The 21,705-nt window shown below is 37.4% G+C and overlaps 1 long non-coding RNA gene across 1 annotated transcript; it reads left to right on the forward strand.

Annotated features, from left to right (window-relative positions):
* The first annotated feature begins 16,180 nt into the window (after positions 1 to 16,180).
* LOC118820644 lies at positions 16,181 to 21,481 on the forward strand. The gene is made up of 4 exons (XR_005008265.1): positions 16,181 to 16,352; positions 18,461 to 18,532; positions 20,733 to 20,811; positions 21,330 to 21,481. It is a non-coding gene; the product is annotated as an uncharacterized LOC118820644 (long non-coding RNA).
* The last annotated feature ends 224 nt before the right edge of the window (positions 21,482 to 21,705 follow it).

Raw genomic sequence — 21,705 nt, forward strand, 5'->3', positions numbered from 1 at the left:
CAGAAAATCAGATTTTGTCTGTAATTTGTTCAACGTGCTTATATGCGCTTGGGTAATCAGATAATGGGAAAACTCCAGGTTGTACTTGAGTCAGGCAATAATCAGATTTCTGCTTTGCAGCCCACCAGTAAACTTGTAGAATAAGATGTGGCGGAGTATGCTGTTTACATGACCACTTACATGGTAAGGCATAGGAACGAGATCATTAAGTAATGGCCACAACTTAGTAAGGTAGAGAAGCAAGATAATTAAGTCACAGCTTACTAAGGCATAGGACCAAGACCATTAAGCCACAGCCATGACCTATTAAGGCACAGGAACGAGATAATTAAGTCACAGCCACAAATTAGTAAGGCATAGGAATGAGATAATTAAGTCACAGCCATGATTTAGAAAGGCATAGGAATGAGATCACTGAGTCAGTCATGACTTAGTAAGGTGTAGGAATGAGATAATGAAGTCATGGCCACAACTTAGTAAGGTAGAGAAGCAAGATAATTAAGTCACAGCTTACTAAGGCATAGGAATGAGATAATTAAGGCATAGCCACAACTTAGTAAGGCATAGGAACGAGATAATTAAGTCATAGCCACGACTTAGTAAGGCATAGGAACGAGATAATTAAGTCATAGCCATGACTTAGTAAAGCCTAGTAACAGTATAATTAAGTCATAGCCGTGACTTAGTAAGGCATAGGAAAAAGACAATTAAGTTGTGGCCACAGCTTTATAAGGCATAGGAACGAGATAATTAAGTCATAGCCACGATTTAGTAAGGCATAGATATGAGACAATTAAGAGTCATAGCTATGACTTACTAAGGCGTAGGGATAATTAAGTTGTGGTCAAGACTTAGTAAGGTGCAGGAATGACATAATTAAGTTACAGCCATAACTTAGTAAGGTGTAGGAACAAGATAATTAAGCCAAGGCCACAACTTAGGAAGGTGTAGAAATGAGATAATTAAGTCATAGCCATGACTTAGTAAGGTGTAGGAACAAGATAATTAAGTATAGTATAATAAGGATAACGACGTCCTACATTGTTGCCACAACTTAATTCATCTCATTCCCACACCTTATTAAGTGTGGCCACACATTATTTATTGTTAAAAAGGGATGTACACCAGCAGACTCTGCAATCTGAATGAAACACATTTACAGCCTCTTTGTGGCTTTACTTCAGATTAGCTAAAATATGCTAACTTAATTTAGCTATGCATTGGAGTACCCAATTAGCCCATATACTAGCCTTCCTGTCTGTTTGGCTTAAAAGTCAACTCGAACCTGTACAAATTGGCTTGCTTTTTTCCCTTATTTTATAGATGGCCATTCATCCCAGCTCAGAGCCATTTCAATTTTGGTTTAATGTTATCTTGTATTCCCTTTTCACTTGTAATTGGACTTTAACAGTGATTTAGGTAAAGGCCTCTCTTCATGTGGGATAAAAGTCCCTGTGATGGTGTTTTAAAGATCTTAGAGAGGTCTACAAACAGCACTACTGAGCAGCTTCTGTTGGCGAAGCGCTGCTCTCTGGAGTTTTAGTGCTGCCTTTATCGATTACAGTCAATCCATCTCCAATCACCCAGTGAATTCTAGCCTGCGTTCTTGTATTTCTCTGCTGTTCTTAAGTGTGAGGCTCTCCTTCCCCCTTTCAAATGAATAGGGGAAGTTCATACAATTAGTTTCTGTTGTGGAGTCAAGCAAGACGTCCGCAACCCAAAGATCAAGAGGACCTAGAAGTGTGCTCAACATACAGACACAAATTGCTAAGCACTTCTATTCTTCTCTTTTTTTAATTTATACATTTTCTTTTGTATTCTATACCTTTTCACATGCATATTGTGCCGTATTGCAATAAACAATTCACATCCAATATTTTGCTGCTTCTCATCCAATGCTTCTTCTGAAATCAAGGGTATTAATTGCCCCCTTTGCTGCAGTAACAGCCTCTGCTCTTCTGGGAAGGCTGTTAGATGTTGGAACACTGCTTTGAGGATTCGATTATGTTCAGCCACGAGAGCATTAGTGAGGTCAGGTACTGATGTTGGATGATTAGTTCTGGATTACAAACGCTACTCCAACTCATGCCAGGGGCTGGATGGAGTTCCACCATGCAAATGAACACTGGCAGTGTTTTCTATGGAGAGTACACAAGCTGTATGAAGACCCTAAAGTAGCTAAATTCAGGGTGTCTTATAGTGGCCGACAAGACCCAACACACTGCGAAATAAAAATGCTTTCATCAAAATGACAATTGTTTCTGAGGGACACTCATAGGGGATGGAACCATTCAGACTTTTAGATTCTATGAAGCATAGGTAAAATTTCAAAGAGCAATACCAGATATGACTGATAACTACTGTAGTACAGCTATGACTTGTCAGATAGCTAACTAGCCAGCTAAGTTAACCATGACCTTACTGGTTGTGAGTCTCTGTGGTCTTATTATCTTCTGTCAGTGATTTACCATCACAGATATTCTATTTGCTTTGAGAGCCTTCCAGAAACATTTCTGTTATGTTATGGCTCTCTTTTGTTGTGTTGTGACTGGCATTGCAGCATCTGGAGTTGCATGTCTGGATACTTTTGGACAGTTAGCATCTCATGGTGCATATTATCAAGTACCTCTCAACATCCAGTCCTAAAGAGAACAAAATGTAATGACTTGAGATGTTAAGGAAGGTGATGTGATATAATGTGGAGAACATGAGCAGATATTTCACAGTTTGGAAAATGATACTGTTGTTTTGATGGCTTGTTTGGCCCAAGCAAGTCAGGAACATAGCTGAAAAGCCTTTCTCCTGAAATCCTTTAAAGCAAAGTGTGGCGCTCTCTAGTGGGTAAGAGAAAACAGTGCATGGAAAGTCTTGTTTGGATGCTCAAAGAATCTGCAGCTGTAATATATAAACACACAAATCTTTATGACAGACTTTTTGGTTGGGGAAAAAAGATCTAATGATAATTTTATATAGTAATTATGACCCACCTTTAACTAGAAAGTTGTTTCCCCAGTGAAGCCAGCTGCATTTCAGTGCATGCTCATTTGCTGTGCAATTTAAAAAGGTATTAAAGATTATGTACGTATGATCAATGAAACACAAATGCATATGCAAAAGTTTGCTGAAATTACATGTTTTGTTGATCACATACATGCCCATTTTCTTCAGAGAGCACATGCATTTTAATGCACAATTACTGTTTATCTGCTGAATATAAAATATTTGGGGGGGAGGGGGGATAAAACAAAATATGGTCTGTGCAAAAGCTTTGGCACATTTTATATTTCATGTTTTGTTAAACTTAGCAGACACTGTGCACTAAACGTTGATTACATTTCATAATCTGGCAGTCTGATGGATGTTTCTGGGCTTGCCAAATGCCAAGAGAACGCTACCTCCTGGAATGCAAAGTGCCAACAGTAAAGTGTTTTTCAGGCTTTGGAACTAAGAGGACGAGCCCAGTGAGGGGTAATGTTAGTGCTACAGCATACAAAGACATTTTAGTTTTTTTAGACATTTTAGCAATTATATGCTTCTAACTTTGTGGCAACAGTTTGGAGAAGGCCTTTTACTCTCCCAGCATGACCGTGCTCTTGTGCACAAATCAAGCTCCAAAAAGACATGGTCTGGAGGACTTGATGTGAAGGAACTGCAGTGGCCTGCATGGAGCCTTGACCTCAACCCCATTCCGCACCGTTGGGATGAACTGGAACGTCGAATGTGAGCCAGGCCCTCTCATCCAACATCAGTGCCTGACCTTCCCAGAAGAATGGATGCTGTTATAATTGCAAAAAGGGGGCAACTCCATATGAATGCCCATGGTTTTGGAATGGGATGTCCAACAAGCTCATGTAGGTGTGATGGTCAGTTGTCCATATACTTTTGGCCATATAGTATATCCTTCTGGGTCACAGGGGGTGCTGAAACCTATCCCAGCGGTCATTGGGCAGAAGGCCGGAAACACCCTAGACAGGTTGCCAGTCCATCACAGGGCAGACACACAGACATATACACTCACACACACATTCACACCTAGGGGCAATTTAGCATCTCCAGTTGGCCTGACAGCATGTCTTTGGACTGTGGGAGAAAACCCACACAGGCATGGGGAAAACATGCAAACTCCACACAGAAAGGAGCCCTGGCCAGGGAATCGAACTCAGGCTATCTACTGCGCCACCATACAGATATGTATCTGTATTATGCAGGTTTATTGTTTCTCCTGAGTCTTATTGCTGCTCTAATCATATCTGCCTGAGTCTCACATTCAGACGCTGAAGGTATCATTAACTGTAACAGGTGTGTGTTGAAGTAAGAGATAATACAAATTGAAAAAGTGGTTAGTATAAGGCACTGTTATCAAAAACAGAGTGTGAATATAATACATTAGACCAAGAGTACATCACTACACACCAATGGAATATTAAGGAACAATGTGTGTTGGTTGTTAACAATCCCTTATCCATATATATCATATATATATATGGCATAAAGTTAGTAATATTTAGGAGTGTGACAAAACAAGCATAGAATAAGAAAATGAGCCTCTCAGTTCATTCAACTTTTTCAACAACCGTTGGAATACATTCAGTGGACTGCAACAAATAAAAGATTGATTTTATTCAAGCCCACAGGGCCTAGCATATGATTATAAAATATTGTACCTTTATAATGAATAATGAATGCTGTAATAGGTGAAATAAGTTGTATTGCTTTGAGACACCACTGTATCATATTGAAGCAAGTTATGAATTTTGTGAACTGTTACACCTCCAGAAGTCTTTCATATAAAATACCTGTAATCTCATGAGAATTCATTCTAAATGTTACCATATTAATCAGCCTCTTATTGCTTTTGTACAGGCTTTGACAAAAGGTTAGAGAAGCACTGATCTGTCTAACACTCTGTGTTGGGCTTTGAGTGTGTTCCCAAAAGGCAACACATGGTGGAGACACACTGTTGAAGCTGAGATAAAGCTTATGTTTCTCCGCAAGGGGAAGATTAAAACCTTGCTCTGTCTTTTAAATAATACCCTGCAAATTATGCTCATGTGATTTCAATCAAGCTTTAAATGGAATGAATATAGTACCTAACTGTGCTGAGCCAAAACTTGAGATGGATGAAGATTGTAGTAAGTAAGTAACATTTATTTATAGTGCACATTTTGCACCCTTGTTGTTGATCCAAAGTGTTATACAGCAGTAGAAAAAATCATTTGCATATGTCAGTCTTAAAGACACAGTAACAAACAATTCTAAGGCATAAAGAAGAGTTGGAAAATAGTTAGGTAAAAATGAGTTTTGACTGTTTTTAGTACAGTAAAGCCACACAAACATCATAAGTGGACCTGAAAAGACGAGAAAAATGTAGGATGTGGGCCTTTAAAAAAGTACAAAAGTTATCCATAAGTACCGAGTAACTTATAGAACTGCAGTGGAACTACTTAGTCCATACAGCATCTACCAACATAGAAACATAAGCTTGTTAAGCACTATTTTTCTTTCAGAACCTCTTAAATCAGACAGTGAAAGGTATGACCAATCGCAAAGCTGTATAGATGCTGTAACCAAGAATACAATAAAATGAAACACAAATAAGAATGAGTAACCAGGTGTTAATGACTAATGACTTGTGATTTAAGAGTACTCAAGAAAGTGCAAATCCATCACATTTTTACTGAGTACCGAATAACGGAGTAGTTAGTTTGTTTAGTTTATTTGACTGTCCTCCTAAAAGGGAATTCTCTCCATGAACGAGATACAAGATATAACATATAAACCCAATTCCAATAAGTTGACACAGTAGGTAAAATTAAAAACAGAAAGCTGTGATTTATCAAATCTGCTTTGGCCTGTATTTGAACTAAACAGTACAAAGACAAGATATTTAATGTTTAACTTTTTCAAATTAATAGTTTTTTGTGAACATACGCTCATTCTGAAATTGATACCTGCAACATGTTCCATAAAAGTTGGGACAGGTGCAATTTAAGACTAGGAACATTCTGAAATTTTTATGTTGTTTATGAGTAAGAATAGGTCGAGGCTCGCCACTGTGCTAACAATTTTCAGCAAAAGTTCCTTAGCAAGCAATTGCAAGAATTTTAGGTATTTTAACATTAAAACAATTCAGAGAATTGAGAGAGATCTGTGTGCAAAGGGTGTGGTCAGAAACAGTAACTGGATGCCCAAGACCTTCGATCCTTCAGATTAAAAACCAGCATGGTTCTGTGATGGAGATCATCACATGGACTCTGGAATACTTTGACAAACCGAGGTCAGTCAGCAGTGTTCATTGTTCCATCCACAAGTGCAAATTAAGACTGTACTATGCACAGTGGAAGTCATATTCAACAACATGTGAAAATGCTGCTGACATCTCTGGGCTCAAGCTCATCTGAAATGGGCTAATGGACAGTGGAAACATACACTGTGATCTGAGGACTCATCCTTTCAGAATGTTTATGCAAATAATGGATGCTGTGTTATTACGGCCAAAGAAGAAAAGGGTCATTCATATTGTTACCAGCGTAAAGTTTAAAAGACAGGGTATGTCATGGTATGGGGGTGTATTAGTGGGTAACTTTTTCAGGGGTGTCAATGCTTATTTCAACATAATGTCAAACCACATTCTGCATGTTACAACATTAAGACTGCATAATCAGAGACTGTCAGCATTAGACTGGCCTTCCTGCAGTCCAGAACTGTTTCCCATTGAAAATGTGTGAAAAACACAACAATGAAGGCTCTGTACAGTTGTGCAGCTGAAGAATCGTTTAACAAAAGAATGGCAACATTTCCACTTTCAAAACCGAAGTCCCCAATCATTTATTAAGTGTTATTAAAAGGAAAGGTGATGTAGCACAGTGGTAAACGTGTTCCTGTCCAAACTTTTTTGGAACGTGTTGCAGGCATCAAATTTGGAATGAGTATGTATTTACAGGAATTAATGAAGTTCGTAAGATAAGACATAAAACATTTTTTGACTGGTCAAATAGAATTTAATCACTGCTTTCTGTTTTTATTTGTGCTTTTCATACTGTCCCAACCTTTTTGGAACTGGGTTTGTAGTTAAACTTCAATCACAGGACATAAAATATACAACAATATTCTCCCAAAACACAGCCACAAATGTCAATAGTTTATACTTGCTTCTATGTATGGAAAAAATCCTAAGTAAGAAATAATAACATGTTCAGTCTAGACATTACATGCATCAAGGACTATATAATGTAATATCAATGTTTCATATAAAACATTCTTTGTCTCTTGTTTTCTAACCTTCAATGTCCATCTCTGTCAGCTCAGGAGACTCAAATAATCTGGCTCTCATTAAAAAAGAAAGACCATCTTTGGCCAAAGCGTGGAAATCTATTGGGCCTTCAGAAAGCAACATCTGACCATAACTTACAAGGGGGAATGTGTGTGCTATGAAAGGGATCTGTCAAGTCATCTCAAACATTATCTGTTTTCAAAGACTATAGCTCCTATTCCATTATCAACAAGGCATCCATCAAGTTTGGAGGTAGAAACAATTTTCTGTTGCACCCAGGAGAAGCAATGGGAGCAAATTTACTTTATGGGAAATGTCAAGGCTGCAAGTAGGACCCATCAGTACATTGTCATATTTCTGGGCAGTGGGAATCAAAGGACCACAAGCCGTGGTTCCCAGCTGTGAGGACACTGTGCACTGCATGTGCCTCCCTTCTCTATCACACCTGGTACCAACCATCACCTAATGACCTCAGTCAGGAAACCATCACCTAATGACCTGAGTCAGGGAAATTTCGTATCAGAAGTTCAAGGTGCATTCACATGCCCAAAACACTGTTCTACCACTGAGCCTAGTTTTTATATTTAATGTTGATAATGGTAAAATAGTGATAAATCCAAATAAATTATGTTTTCCTCGGGTACTATTATGCCTTACAAAGTCTTGCTTGTACCTCTTCTCCTTGCGTCCTGCATTTTAGCCAAAAACTCTCAGAACTATTGCAAAACAATGTTTCAGAAATCAGGTACAGTATTCCTAACCATTTCATATAATAACTTTCTGTAAGGGAAACATCTGGTTCCTATCACCACCACTGTGAACAGGTGTCAAATCAAACCTGATTTCACTCTGAATGACTTTGTTTATATCTTAACTATTTAATTATGCATTAATATTTGCAAAATATGATATTTTGAAATTCCTCTTTAAACCTCATAAACTGCAAGGGTCTATACCAAGGGCCTTTATAGTGATGACTCTGAAGAACCACTTTTTGTTCCATAAAGAAAATTTCAACTGCTGTTTCTTCAATGAAACATTTTTGTAGATGTTTAGTACCTTTTTAAAGGTTAAAGAACCTCCACATAAAGGTGGGCAAACCAATCATATCACGATACTTAAAGACATTTTCACGATACATATAATAATGTTTTGACACACAAATACAATGCAGTGTGGTGCCACATTTAAAAACTACCTTTAAAAACACGTTTACAATTATTTTATTCAGCATTTTACACACTGCACTGCACTAAGTTCAATTGTGCTCTCTTTGTACTGAAACATGCAGCTGGTCTGTGTTCTTTAAGTATTAGTAATTTCTGTGATATACTCAGTAAAGCATATTATCACAATAACAAAATTCATCATGGTAATGATATGGTATTGTTAAATTTCCAACATCTGTTAGCAATTTTTTTTCTTGGACTATACATTCAAGCCAAAGACCATTCAGGGACTTTTTTTTTTACTGTAGTCACTTTTTCAAAACTATGTAATTTACATATTAGCTTCACAATAGTTTATTATTAATTTATAGCACAGTCTTACTTTTTTGTATTTTATTTTTTCTCTCAATAACATTGTTGTAGTTTTATGTACTATAATTCATTTTTATATGACCATTTTCCAACCTTTCTTTGTGCCTTACAATTAAACAGGCTGTTTTTGCTACTGTGCCTTTAAGACTGATATATGTAAATAACCTCTGTTCTGATTTACTGCCCTGATTTGTGCCTCATTCAGTTAAAGCACTCATAGCTGAAACACTCCTTATAACGTCTGTGTGAATGGGTGGAGCTAAACTGCTGTAGGCTCTTTAAAAAGATGGTTCTTCAAGGGTTCCTTAGTAAAGACAATGACTCTATGTAGAACCATGAACACTTAAAAGAACCATTTGTATGCTTAAAGGCTTCTTTGCATCATAAATTGTTTTTTCAGACTAAAGGAGAATGTACTGTATATGGTTTCATATAGAACCTTTTTGAAAATGGCTCTATATAGCACCAAAAAAGGTCCTTCTATTGTTACAAGCTTGACATTGTAACAATACACTCTTAAAAAAAGATGGTTCTTCAAGGGTTCTTTAGTGAAGAAAACGGTTTAATATAGAACTATGAACACTCAAAGAACCCTTTGCATGATTAATGGGTTCTTTGCATCATGAAAGGCTTCTTCAGAATGTGCTATGATGCTCTTATATAGAACTTTTTTAAAAGGGTTCTGTATAGCACCCAAAAGGGTTCTTCTACTGTTACAAGCTTGACATCATAACAATAGAAGAACCCCGTTGGGTGCTATATAGAACCCATTTCAAAAATATTCTGTATAGAACCATTTACAGCACATTCTAAAGAACCCTTTCAAGATGCAAAGAACCCTTTAATTATGCAAAGGCTTTTTGAGTTTTCATGGTTCTTTAAAGAACCATTTTCTTTACTAAAGATCCCTTAAGATTGTAGAAGAAGCCGTTTGGGTGCTATATAGAACCATTTTCAAAAAGCTGAATATGATATATAGGATATATGTAAATGAGTTGATTCTTGTGAGATCACATAACAATCAGTTCAATATGAGCTTAGTTTCTATATATGAACTGTATGGATTGAGGATTGAGTGGTATGTTTTGGAATATTTACAGTGCTGACATATTTCTTCAAACTCCTTTATTTAAAAAAAGTGAGGGAAATTCCATGACACGGGCCCTTTAAGATTAAAAACGGAATAAGCCTGCAGTTTAAAGGGTTATTTTTCTTCTGCATGATCCCAGTTTGCAGTTTCCAGTTCATAAAATCTAAACTTACAGCAAACACACTGAAACGTTTGAATCAAACTATCCTCGCTCTTTCGGCTGTCCCCTCGATAAAATGAAGCCCACGTCTGCTAACAGAGCCACATCTATTCCGACACATCCTGCTGTGTGGGCAGAGCACCTGCTGGCAGACTGCAGACCGCTTGCCTCTTTCATTCGGTGGCCATTCGCGCCTGCTGGCGAGTGCCGTTGTCAGGTCTTCGGGAGAAGGAATGAGTCAGATGATCTTGCGGGGAGACCAGCCGGGTGCCGCGGAGTTCGTGGGTGGCGGTGTTCACTTAGCCCCCGGAGCCGCGGCCCCCTGACTTCACCTTTAGTTCCTGTTTTTGGTTTCACATCAGCTTGAGGAATTGTGAGCTTTTCTCTTCGGCTCCCTTCTTTTCCCTCCGCGCTCTTTTTCATGTCCCGTTCCTAAAAACGGCCTGCTGCGTGTGGAAGGAGGGTCTCAGGGTCGGTAATCATCCTCCATCTTCCCCCACAGAGCTCCAGGATATTTTTGAAGGTCTCGATGGAGGCTCGGAGTATTTATCTACCTGTGTGAAGTGAGCAGTCGTGTTTTTGCTTCGTGTTATTTGAGAGTAAAAAAAAGAGAGAGGGAGAAAACACTTTGATTCGACTTAGAATGTTTTCAAAAGCATTGCCTTGTAGGAAAATAAGGTCAACATGGACCTCATATTTACAGATTATTTTTAAAGGCATTCAGAACAAAGAATGTGATGCTTGCCTGGTACTGAAATTTCAAAACAGTAAAGGACAGTTTGAGGCCTTATTAGCATGGGGTAACCAACACATCTCTGAACACAGTTTAGAAGCTCTACAAGACTAATTTGTTTCACGTTGTTCATAAGCACTGGAACCTCTGCTGTTATGGCTCACCAGGTGGCCAGATTGGCTGCAACTAACTAAAGTGAAATCTTGGAGAATTAATGAGGATGTACTGTACAAAAGTCAGAGATCAATAAACAAAATGAAGTGGATTGAAGTGGATAATGGATTTACATTATACATTATATAAATACATATTTTAATATTTAATTACATAGTTCTGCAGTTAATTACAGTAACATCTAATTTACCTTCTGTATCAACAGGTTCTTTTTTCTGGTTTGTTTTTTTTTTGCTTTCAAAAAAAGGTAAAAATGTGGCAAAAACCGTAAAAAAGACAGAAAATGGCAAAGAAAGAATGAAATGTGGTAAAAAAACATCAAAAAAGACAGAAAATGGCAAAAAAGACTGAAATGTGGCAAAAAAAACATCAAAAAAGACAAAATGGTAAAAATAAAGATGGAAATGTGGCAAAAACATCAAAAAGACAGAAAAATTGTAAAAAGAAAGACATAAATGTGGCAAAAACATAAAAAGACAGAAAAATGGCAGTAAAAGACTGAAATGTGGTTAAAAAAATAAAAAATACAGAAAAATGGCAAAAAAGAAAGACAAAACGTGGAAAAAAACATCAAAAAACACAGAAAAATGGCAGAAATAGAAATGTGGAAAAAACATCAAAAAGGCAGAAAAATGGCAAAGAAACCCAGAAATATGGCAAAAAAATTCAGCAAAACAAGTCTGTACACGCCATAACTTTTCATCAAATTCAAACATGTTGTTGACTAAAAGCTTAGACGTTGAGAAATAATTCATGTAAAACAACTCCAAGCTTTTGTTATCACAGTAACTGTGACTGCTAAAATGTTAATGTCTTATTAGCTCTGAATGCTCATAAACTGAACATCCCAATACTGCAGAAAGCTTGTCATGCATTTTTCTCCATGATGACCATGGTGCAATGTATACATATTGCAATTCATTGTACTTTTACAGCATCAAGCAATTTGTTTATCGATTAACAGTTTTTTAAACAGATGTACGGCAACAGAAACAGCCTGAAGCAAAGTCTTTTAACTGCACATATTCTCTCCCAATCAAATCAGCTCCATTTGAACCCAATCAATCCGAAGGACCCGTCCCCTCTCATGCTGTCACCCAGCCGCATGTCCGCTGGAGCAGGTTTGTTTGTGAGCCGAGCGCACCGATAACAGAGTGGGTCGGGCAGTTATATTTGGCCCGCCGTCCAGCAGTGCCATGTACCGAATGTGTGCCTGGCCTGACAATAGCCAAATTTCCATGGCAGAGTAAACATCTGGCCAGGTATTTGAAAGGGCCGTTTTTTTCCTTTTGGAACATGCTGACAAAACATTTAGCCCCCACAGGACACTTCCTGAACAGTCCTGAAAGACTGCTGATATACAGTAGCTTGATGGGAAACGGAGGCTGTCCTTGAAAATACCAGCCGAACAACAACATGTTTGGACAACAAGATCAGTTCTGCTGGTAAAACGGGAAAGGAAAAGGCAGAGTGAGCTAGACATGAAGGAGACCTTTGTGCAACTTAATTTCACTTCTTTTTGCCAAGCTTTTTAAGTGATGACTGCATAATATGCTCATCTGAGGCAATTTAGCAAAAAAAGGATTACCACTTGGGTAAAATTAAAGATAAAAAATACACTCTAATTTACATATAAAGCACAGCTTAATGGGCATAATTTTGAAGATAATGTGGGTTAAAAGTGAACGCTTTGGGTCTGTCCATTATTCTCCAAGCAATCTTTAAACCAATCACAGGCGTAATATACAACACCCTATTAAATGCTCCTCAGTCGCCCATAATCGCTCCAGCTGAAAGGTTAAATGCAGGGTTGAATGCAGGGTTGTAGTCTGCTGCCTTCAGCTCTTTGCAAGCTGCCGTGTATATAGGGTATAGCAGTATAAGGGTCATACCATAGCAGTAGCAGAGGCATGTAAAGATTTATTGTTTTTGTGATGTCATGAAAACCAAGGCATTTACTTATATCCATCTAATCAGACTAAAAGTTAACACAGCCACATTTATCTCTCTATATACATGTATAAAGAAAGAGAGGATAGATAGATAGATAGATAGATAGATAGATAGATAGATAGATAAAAATGGTCAGATAAAATGAATTATGACTGTTTTGGTACATAAAAGCTCACAAATGTTACAAAAGGACATCAGTGGGAAAAAAATACAAAACATTTAGAAAATGGGCCCTTTAATTCACTGTGTTCATGCAGTTGTTCATAGAATAGAATGAAAATCCTGTATACCAATCTGTGGATGTTTCAAAGTCCTAAAACCAAATTTAGATGTAGATGATACTGAACGCTGTAGGTGTACTGTAGGTGTTGCAAACCTGTTATCTTGCTGTAGATGTTTTACAAACATAGAAGAAAATACAGTCTTGCTGTGCGTGCCAATTTTCAACCATTTTCCTAAAAAGCTTGTGAGTCTTTTCCAGAGAAGCTTGATTCTGGGAATAATGACTTTTTGCACTTAGAATTAAAGGGCAATTCCACCAATTTCTCAAAATGTCTGCAGAATTCAATGTTTAATGTGAAATACACCATTCTAAAGAATGCATTTGTGGAGATGTTTGATGTGGAGTGGTTTGATATGAAATGGTGCAGATTGTAGAGATGCGATGTCTGCAACACTAATATTGTCATTTTATTTACTATCCAAAACCAATGAACGTCATAATGTTGATATGTATCACGATTATATGTAATGTTGATGACGCTAAAATAGTGGTAAAACCTTGCATGTACCTGTCCACGATGTGTTTAAAAATGACCTTTTAACCCCTTATATGGCCAGGGCCTGCCAAAGTGTTATTACACACTTCTATAACCTAAGAATAGATCAACCAGTTTGCACTGAATTCCCTGTAATTACTGAATAATAAGCCTTAGTGTGTAATAAGCCTGGGATTTTAAGGGGCTTTTAAACCCAAGCTACTTAACTATCAAAACTTTTGTACAAATGTGGCATCAGACAACACATTCCTAACCATGCAGGGTAATAGCTTTCTGTGAGGGAGCTTTAAGAGGCATTAAAGGCTTTGGATGTCTGGTTCATATCACCACCACTGTGAACAATTCTAGGTGAGTACGTTTCTTTAGAACAGAGCATTTTACATCAAACCACAATGACTTTGTTTACATCTTCATGTTGAATTATGTAGGAACCAGACACCTGAAACATTTAAAGCCCCTAAAAGCTACCTCACAGACAGCCATTGTTTTGCAGTAGTTTTCCGAGAAGGTTTTGGCCTAAAATGTATGTTTTCAATCCATTCATAGTAGAGATGTTCATGCAGGGTGTTGTGAGGCTAAACAGTACCCAAAGATATCTTATTTTTCTGATTTACCACTACTTTACCATTATCAACATAACATGTATAAACACAGGAGACATGGTGGTTTTGGATAGTAAATAAAATGGCTATATTTGTGTTGTAGACATAGTGACAACTGTAAAGAAATCTGAGCTTCTCTACAATGCGCCATTTCACATCGTATCACTCTGAATTACTTCGTTTACATCCCAATAACTCAAATATGCAGATATTATAAAAAATCAATAGACTTAAAATCTCAGTTCTCACTTATGATTTACTGACACACCAATTTTGTAAAGAATGATCCACATAGCTTGCAATGTGTGCATGAAAGCAGTTTAGAGATCAAATAAAAGACAGTTATTGACTGTGGTTCTGCTTCACAAAGCATTTTAGATGCATTTTTAGATGTGAAGCACCTCATGGACCAGACTTGTCACGATCTTATGAATGCTTTGAGGTCACATGGCACAACGTCTAAGGTGATTTGTCACAGAGAATAAGGCAAACAGTGCAGTACAGGCAAAAATCTCATGTTTTCACATTATATATATGAAGCTTATGCAGCTAATAACAATCACAGCAAAGAACATAGAACTACATATCGCAGCAAGACTGCCCCATGTAGATACATAAACATGAGGGCAATTTGATTGATTAGCAAAGCAATACTTAGAACACCATGTATTGTTTGAGGTGGAGGAGAATGATTAACCTCGTCCCATCTGTCAACAGCTCCATAGGCTCTATACGTATTCCACATGCCTATGATGTTAGAGGCATTCCTGCATGGCCCTAGTCCACATCATTACATATTAATATCCCATTTATGCATACTTAACATGGACAAGGTTTTGCAATCATTTTCTTGTGCTATATTGTCTATACAGCAGACAGTCTTTATAAAGATAACCTGAAAACAAAAGAAGCATATAAGCATAGTGTCTGAGTCACTAACAGCTTCAGTTATCATTTGGTTATTGACATTCAATTGGGCACGAGCAGATCGTGTATAGCTTCAGGCTAAGCTGATTTAGACAGTTCACAGGCAGGCTACAGAGAAAAGTCAATATCTTAGGAAAGGTGCATAGTCACCTAGGGGGCTGTCTGGTAAGCAGAGTGAAAAAGAGAGTGCTGGACAGACTGCAGAGCCCATGTGTAGACCAGCCACTAGTGTTTTAATACCAATCAGTGAGAATGTTTACATGTACAAATTAATCTGATGACTACAAAAAACTTTGAAAGGCCCAGATTATCAAGTAAACACAAATATTTGGTGGGAGCCTAGCTGACCTTTTCTGGGTGGTCAGTGATTTTTTTATGATATCACATCAGGTAACATGAGGCCTATGCTGCACCAAACTGGTAGCGTACTAGCCGCCATATTGAGCATGTCACTGCAATAAGTGTATGTATTTATTCCAGTCAAGACAAAACAATAGCAGGACTACACACACAATAATGAGACCACAGGTTAATATAAACCCAACAACCAAAGCAACACTTCCCTATAAAGTGTGCGCCCACTCTTTACAAGAAACACATTCACCCCAATTACGACGACACAAATTAAAATCGGACCACACATATTACATAAAAGACATTAAAGACGGAAAAAAGAGCAAACGTAAAACCCAAACTGTCAAGCATCTTAGCCAAAGAATAAAATGCTTTATATACAACCTCGGATGACAGTTCACAGATCAATCAGAGACGTGGTGCCCTACCATACCCAGCTCTATTCTTCTATATGGAGTAACGGCCCTGTAGGCTGGTGTGTGTGCCGGTGTAAGTATGCTGGTGTAATATGGCTGCCACTTCACATCGGTTTTTCATTTGTTTTGTATTACTTGTGTCTTACGTTTTGATGTTTCCCCAGTGGCCGAAGAGTTACCCACCGAGATGAGGCTGAGAGTGATTTTCCACCTGTGGCTCAGAGGCTTCTTGGGCTGGCTGTTTGAGTGACGCTACAGCTATTTTGCAGCCTGAAGTAGCCACTTAAATAACGTTCTATCGCAGCTACGAGGCCGTCTGGACCGGCTGCCTGTATGACACTACATCACAGGTAAGTGGCTGCCTGGGCCGGCTGCTTGGATGACACTGCACTGCAGTTGTGGGGCTGCCTGCAACGGTGGTGTTTGGAAATGCTTCCCCTTTGCAGCTAAGGACACTTCCCGGGCCGGCCATATGTGTGCCGCTATATCGTAGCTGTGGCAGAGAGAGACCTTCCAGACTAGCTAAGCAACTCTATACAGTTTTCTGGGGAATCACCCCAGCCAGCTGTGGGAATGCTGTCTGTGTGCGTGTGCATGCATGTTTGTTGTTTTATTTATTGTTGACTGTGTATTTTGCTACTTTTGTAAAGTGGCTGAATGTACCCATATGAGAAAAAATATATGGACATATATTTTTATACATGTCAAATATATGGCAATCCATGCCAAAATACATTTCAAACACTAAAATGTATTTCAGAATATATTGCCATATTAACCAAATATATTTCAAAATGCACTTTTTAAACGTCTGGGGAAACACCTAGAAATATACTATGAAAAAAAAGAAACGTTTTTTATCATTACATTTGAAAATGTATGAAAATACCCAAAATACTGTCTAATGAACACAGAAGTCAGTACCATTCATTCAGTTCATGTAAATTTATTTGATTCAACGTTTTTAAAACTACAAACAATTGAAAAAATATAATAACAAATACAAATAAATGCATTTTAAAAATACACTTAATAAATACATTTTGGCCATTTTCATACATCGCAAAAATATATTTGCTAAATACATCTGGAATAATTTTTTTTTCCATATGGACCAGTAACTCGGTCAAGCTTTCAGTTTGTGTAGTAATGAGCTTGAGCTCATTTGAATGTACTTTTGAATTTGAAGCTCGATTATCATGGTTATCATCATTTTTATTTATATAGTGCCTTTCCCATTCTCAAAGACATTTTACCCATATGGAAAAATATATTTCAAATGTATTTATCAAATATTTTTCGCAATGTATAAAAACGGCCAAATGTATTTGTTAAATTTTTTTTTAAAGAATTTATTTGTATTTGTTATTACTTTTTTTTTTCAATTGTATGTAGTTTTAACAAAGATAACAGCTTTAACTAAATATGCATTAACTGAATGAACGGTGACTTCTGTGTTTTGCATTGTACTTTGCATTAACCATGTGTGTATGCAGTTAGACACTCACACAAAATGTGTTTCAAATAAACAAGATATCAAATCACTGAGCTGCATTTTCACAGTGTATTAATATCTACATCACTTGCTTTTGCCAAGTTAAAGGTTCACTGACTTGTTTGTAAAGTTAAGATACTGGAATACAAACTCATTTCAAAAGGTATTTCAAGTATTTCCATACATTTTCAAACATACTTGATAAATATACTTATTTTTTCTATGGTATATTTCTAGGTATTATTACTGAATATATATATAATATAATATAATATAATATACCAGAATATATATATATTTTGAAATGCGTTTCAGTGTTTGGAATATATCCATATATTTTTTCTGCATATGGGGGTGGATGGTGTAACCATTACTAAGTAACGATCAGAGGAGAAAATGAAGCAGATGTTTAGGAAAGACATGGAGCCCATCAGAATTATGATCAGCTGAAACTCAATGACAAATAAGTTAATTTTTTCCTGCTGTGTCGCTAGTAAAGTTTCCACTGCAAGTCACAACAGCTGTTTAGAGTGACTTGCAGCTGCACACAGACACCATATTTTAGCCTGTTTCTTTTTCAGTAATGCTACATCTTTCAGTTTTAACAAACATCTTATGTAGTGCAGCATTGATTAAGTTACTGAGCGCATGCTGAGTGCTGGTGCTCCATGCTAAAAAAATGTCTTACCAACCTTTCATAGCTTGTTAGAATGCATTTTTAATGTGTTTTAAACTATTCTTTGAAAATGATCTGAGGCACCCAGAAAGTCAGTTAAAATGTAAAATGTTGACACATAATCTTGGGCCTGTGTTTGTTTTCTAATGAGTGAACTTTCATGTGGTAGATTTGTTTTTTTAACAAATGTCTATATAACATAAGGAATGTTTGCATATGTCAAATTTTGCAAACTTTCTGTTTTGCATGCTCTCCCTCTCCTATATATCTTCTGTGTGCAACAACAGAGCAGACAGACCCCAGGGAGAGCCTGAGCCCCTGCTTATTTGCCTTCTGACTGTACAAGTGCTCTCATGTGGGTGTGTATTATAGCTGTATTTTATATTTCCTCTGTCATTCCTCAAGTGCAGCAAGTTTCACCCCAATCTCTAGGTTTCTATGAGCTTTATTGCTCTTGGGTGCCTGCTCTGGTGCAGTACTGACGCCCTGTGGTTCTCCTCAGTAGCCTGTTCTCATCACCACAGGATTGGTAATCCCACCAATAAAACATTAATAATCTCTTTGAGAAAGCACCATACTCTGTAATGTGGTTCTCTTGAACAACAACCAAACATACATAAAGCTGTATTAATAGCTCGCTACACCAGTTTTGAAGTGAACGGTACATTTTAAAACTTTAACAGTTTCAATTAGAACTACATCAAATGTTTTTTAGATACAGGCCCCTTTTACAGTTACTTTGCAACCCACCAGATTTAGTATACAAAACCATACCGTTGGTGTAAATGACTTTAATCTGATACTTAGTGTGACCGATACGTCATATGCTGTTTATATGACCACTTGAATATTTTGGTAACTGCCGATATCAGATAGTGATCATATGATTTGTGTGCATGTAAACACACTCAGTGAGTTACCAAGCAAAATTTAGTTGGAACAGTTTTGGTGCAAGACTTTGATATGCATACTCAGACAAACACAAAGACATGGCTGGGTCACTGAAACATTTGGCTCTCCACCTCTACCCAAAGGTACTAGGCCGAGGTCTAGGCACTCCTAACGCCCCTGCGAGTTCTTTAATATTAAGTATCTGTTGATGCTGAATCCAATACATATATAGGTAATACAGCTACACGGTCCAAACTTTGAGTACATTAAAATGAATACCAGTCTAATTTAGCTAAAAGGTTCTGTGCTTTGTTTGAAGTGTTACAGTAAAGTGATGATCAGCTATTTATCTTGGCGTTACTCAGCTCTGCTAAAGCCTGAGTAGACTGATAAATCAATGTGATGATCGGTTACTAATCTCAGTGTTACTGTGCTCCTTTGAAGGATGAGGGATGACAGAACTGAAAAGTACTCTCAGCAGTACACATGCTCATGAGTAATGAGCTTAGAATCATGTTTGTATATATGTATATATGTATGTATGTATACACTCCACTATCATGCTTTCAGAACAAAAAGGTCAGCCTCTTGGGTACCCCTAATGCCAGGGCCCCTAAACTTTCGGATTTTTCCCCCCTTATGGGCAGTCCTCTGCATACTGTACAGTTTTATCTTATTACCAAAACTGAAACTGTTTAAGAACTCAGAATGCATAGGGCTGCAGATATTGTCTTCATATTTGCAGGCACAGTTTGATGTGTGGTCATATACAGTAAGGCACAGCTCCCTATCTGTCTGTACGGTATGAACCCGAGATCAAGGCTATTTTCAGGGAGCAGTGCCGTGCTGACATGTCATAACAGATGATAAACTTGTCGGGTGGACTTGCTAAATGTAAAGCAGACTTCAGCTCACTGAAATAGCACTTAAGCGGAAGCAGCTCCACACACAGATGTGTGAGCGTGATTCATTTGCCTTTCTGTGACCCACATATATCGAGCACCTCACAGGAAAAGAACTGATTAGATCATTTAACATCTGATATCTATTACATATATTATATCTGTAAAAAAATTTGGCTCAAAATGTATGCTTTTTCAATAAGTAAATTAAATCAATTATTTAAAAATTGTGGCAAGACATTTTCATGTCTAATTAACTTAAAGTTTAATTATTTATTATTTGTACTATTATTATTACTCATTATTATTTATTACTATTAATAATTATTATTTACTGTTTATTATTATTAATTATTTATTCACTTCTTCGTTCATTGTTTCATGTGTAATATTTAAAAATTCCTTTTCTGTATCACAACCATGTTCATTAAAGCTACACTATGCAAGTTTTGGGGATTTGGAGACCTCTCTGGTGGAAATGTGTAATTGAAGGTTTTTTTTCCAAAGCCCATTATAGACCACGTTCAAGCATTTTCATTTTGTTTTATGATATATATTTTTGGGAGTGGGTTATACATGGACAAGAAACACCAATGCTCCATTATGATTAGTACCACTTTTGTTAGAGATATACAAACGTGTTTTCCGTTATACATCTGCTGTTATTCTTTTTAAAAACTTGTTATATCCTAGATTGTTACAAACGGATATAGAGCATTTTGGAATTGAACTCTTGTGTTGTGCTTCGGACCCCTTCCCCAAGCAGATGAATCTGATGATTGCAAGCGAAAGAGTTGAAAGAGTTTTCGAAAGAGAACTTGGTGAAGGACGTGTCTTTCGAAGATGTAAGTGAATTATTTGCTGTCATCATATCTTCATCAGTATAATTTTACATTTAAGACCTAAATATGAAAGCCAGATTTTCTTTCTGACTTAATGCGCATGATGGTGATATGTAAAGCTGTATGAAGTGCTCCGAAAACCTGTGCAACATCTGACCCGACATCTTCAGGCTTCACAGAGGCCGACGCATAGCACTGCATGCACATCATATTTTTTCACCTTCAACAAAAAATCTTACATAGTGCAGCTTTAAGGCTGCAAAAAGATTTTCCTACACTGTAGAACCTGTCAGACATGATGACAGCAAAGTGAATGTGGGCAGAGGAGGGATACATTAGAATGATGTACAGTAGGTGCTGTATATGTCCCTTACTGTTCACTCCGAACAGAAACGAAGTCTATTTTTGTGAAACTACACTGAGCTCATTTCACTGCCCTCATTAATGCAGCCAGTGGTCAGTAAAAGGATGTAAGAATGGAAACACATGGCATAGATCTAATTTGGCTCTACTCCTTATAGGCCCAAGCAGGATTCACTGCGACTGAGAGGACACTGAAAACTGCAGAGATTTTCAAACAACAACAGCGCATCAGCCATGTTTACCATGCCCTGTGCTTATAAACTCAGAACTAGCCCCAGGATGGTCACTACAGTGTTGGATCAAGTCCTGATTGGAATTGTGTTCCCTTGCTTCACATTTCAAAATGTCTACATAATTCAGAGGTTGAGATGTAAACAAAGCCGTTCATAGTGTTTTAACGTGAAATGGTTAATTGAAGAGAAACTTACTGATGGCCTATAACTGTCCACAACACAAATATGGCCATTTTATTTACTATGCAAAATTATCAGTGAACCTATAAGTGCCTTCTGAGTTTTATATGTAATTATTCTA

Source organism: Colossoma macropomum, unplaced genomic scaffold (genome assembly GCF_904425465.1).
Source record: "Colossoma macropomum unplaced genomic scaffold, Colossoma_macropomum, whole genome shotgun sequence".
In the NCBI taxonomy this organism is placed as follows: Eukaryota; Metazoa; Chordata; class Actinopteri; order Characiformes; family Serrasalmidae; genus Colossoma; species Colossoma macropomum.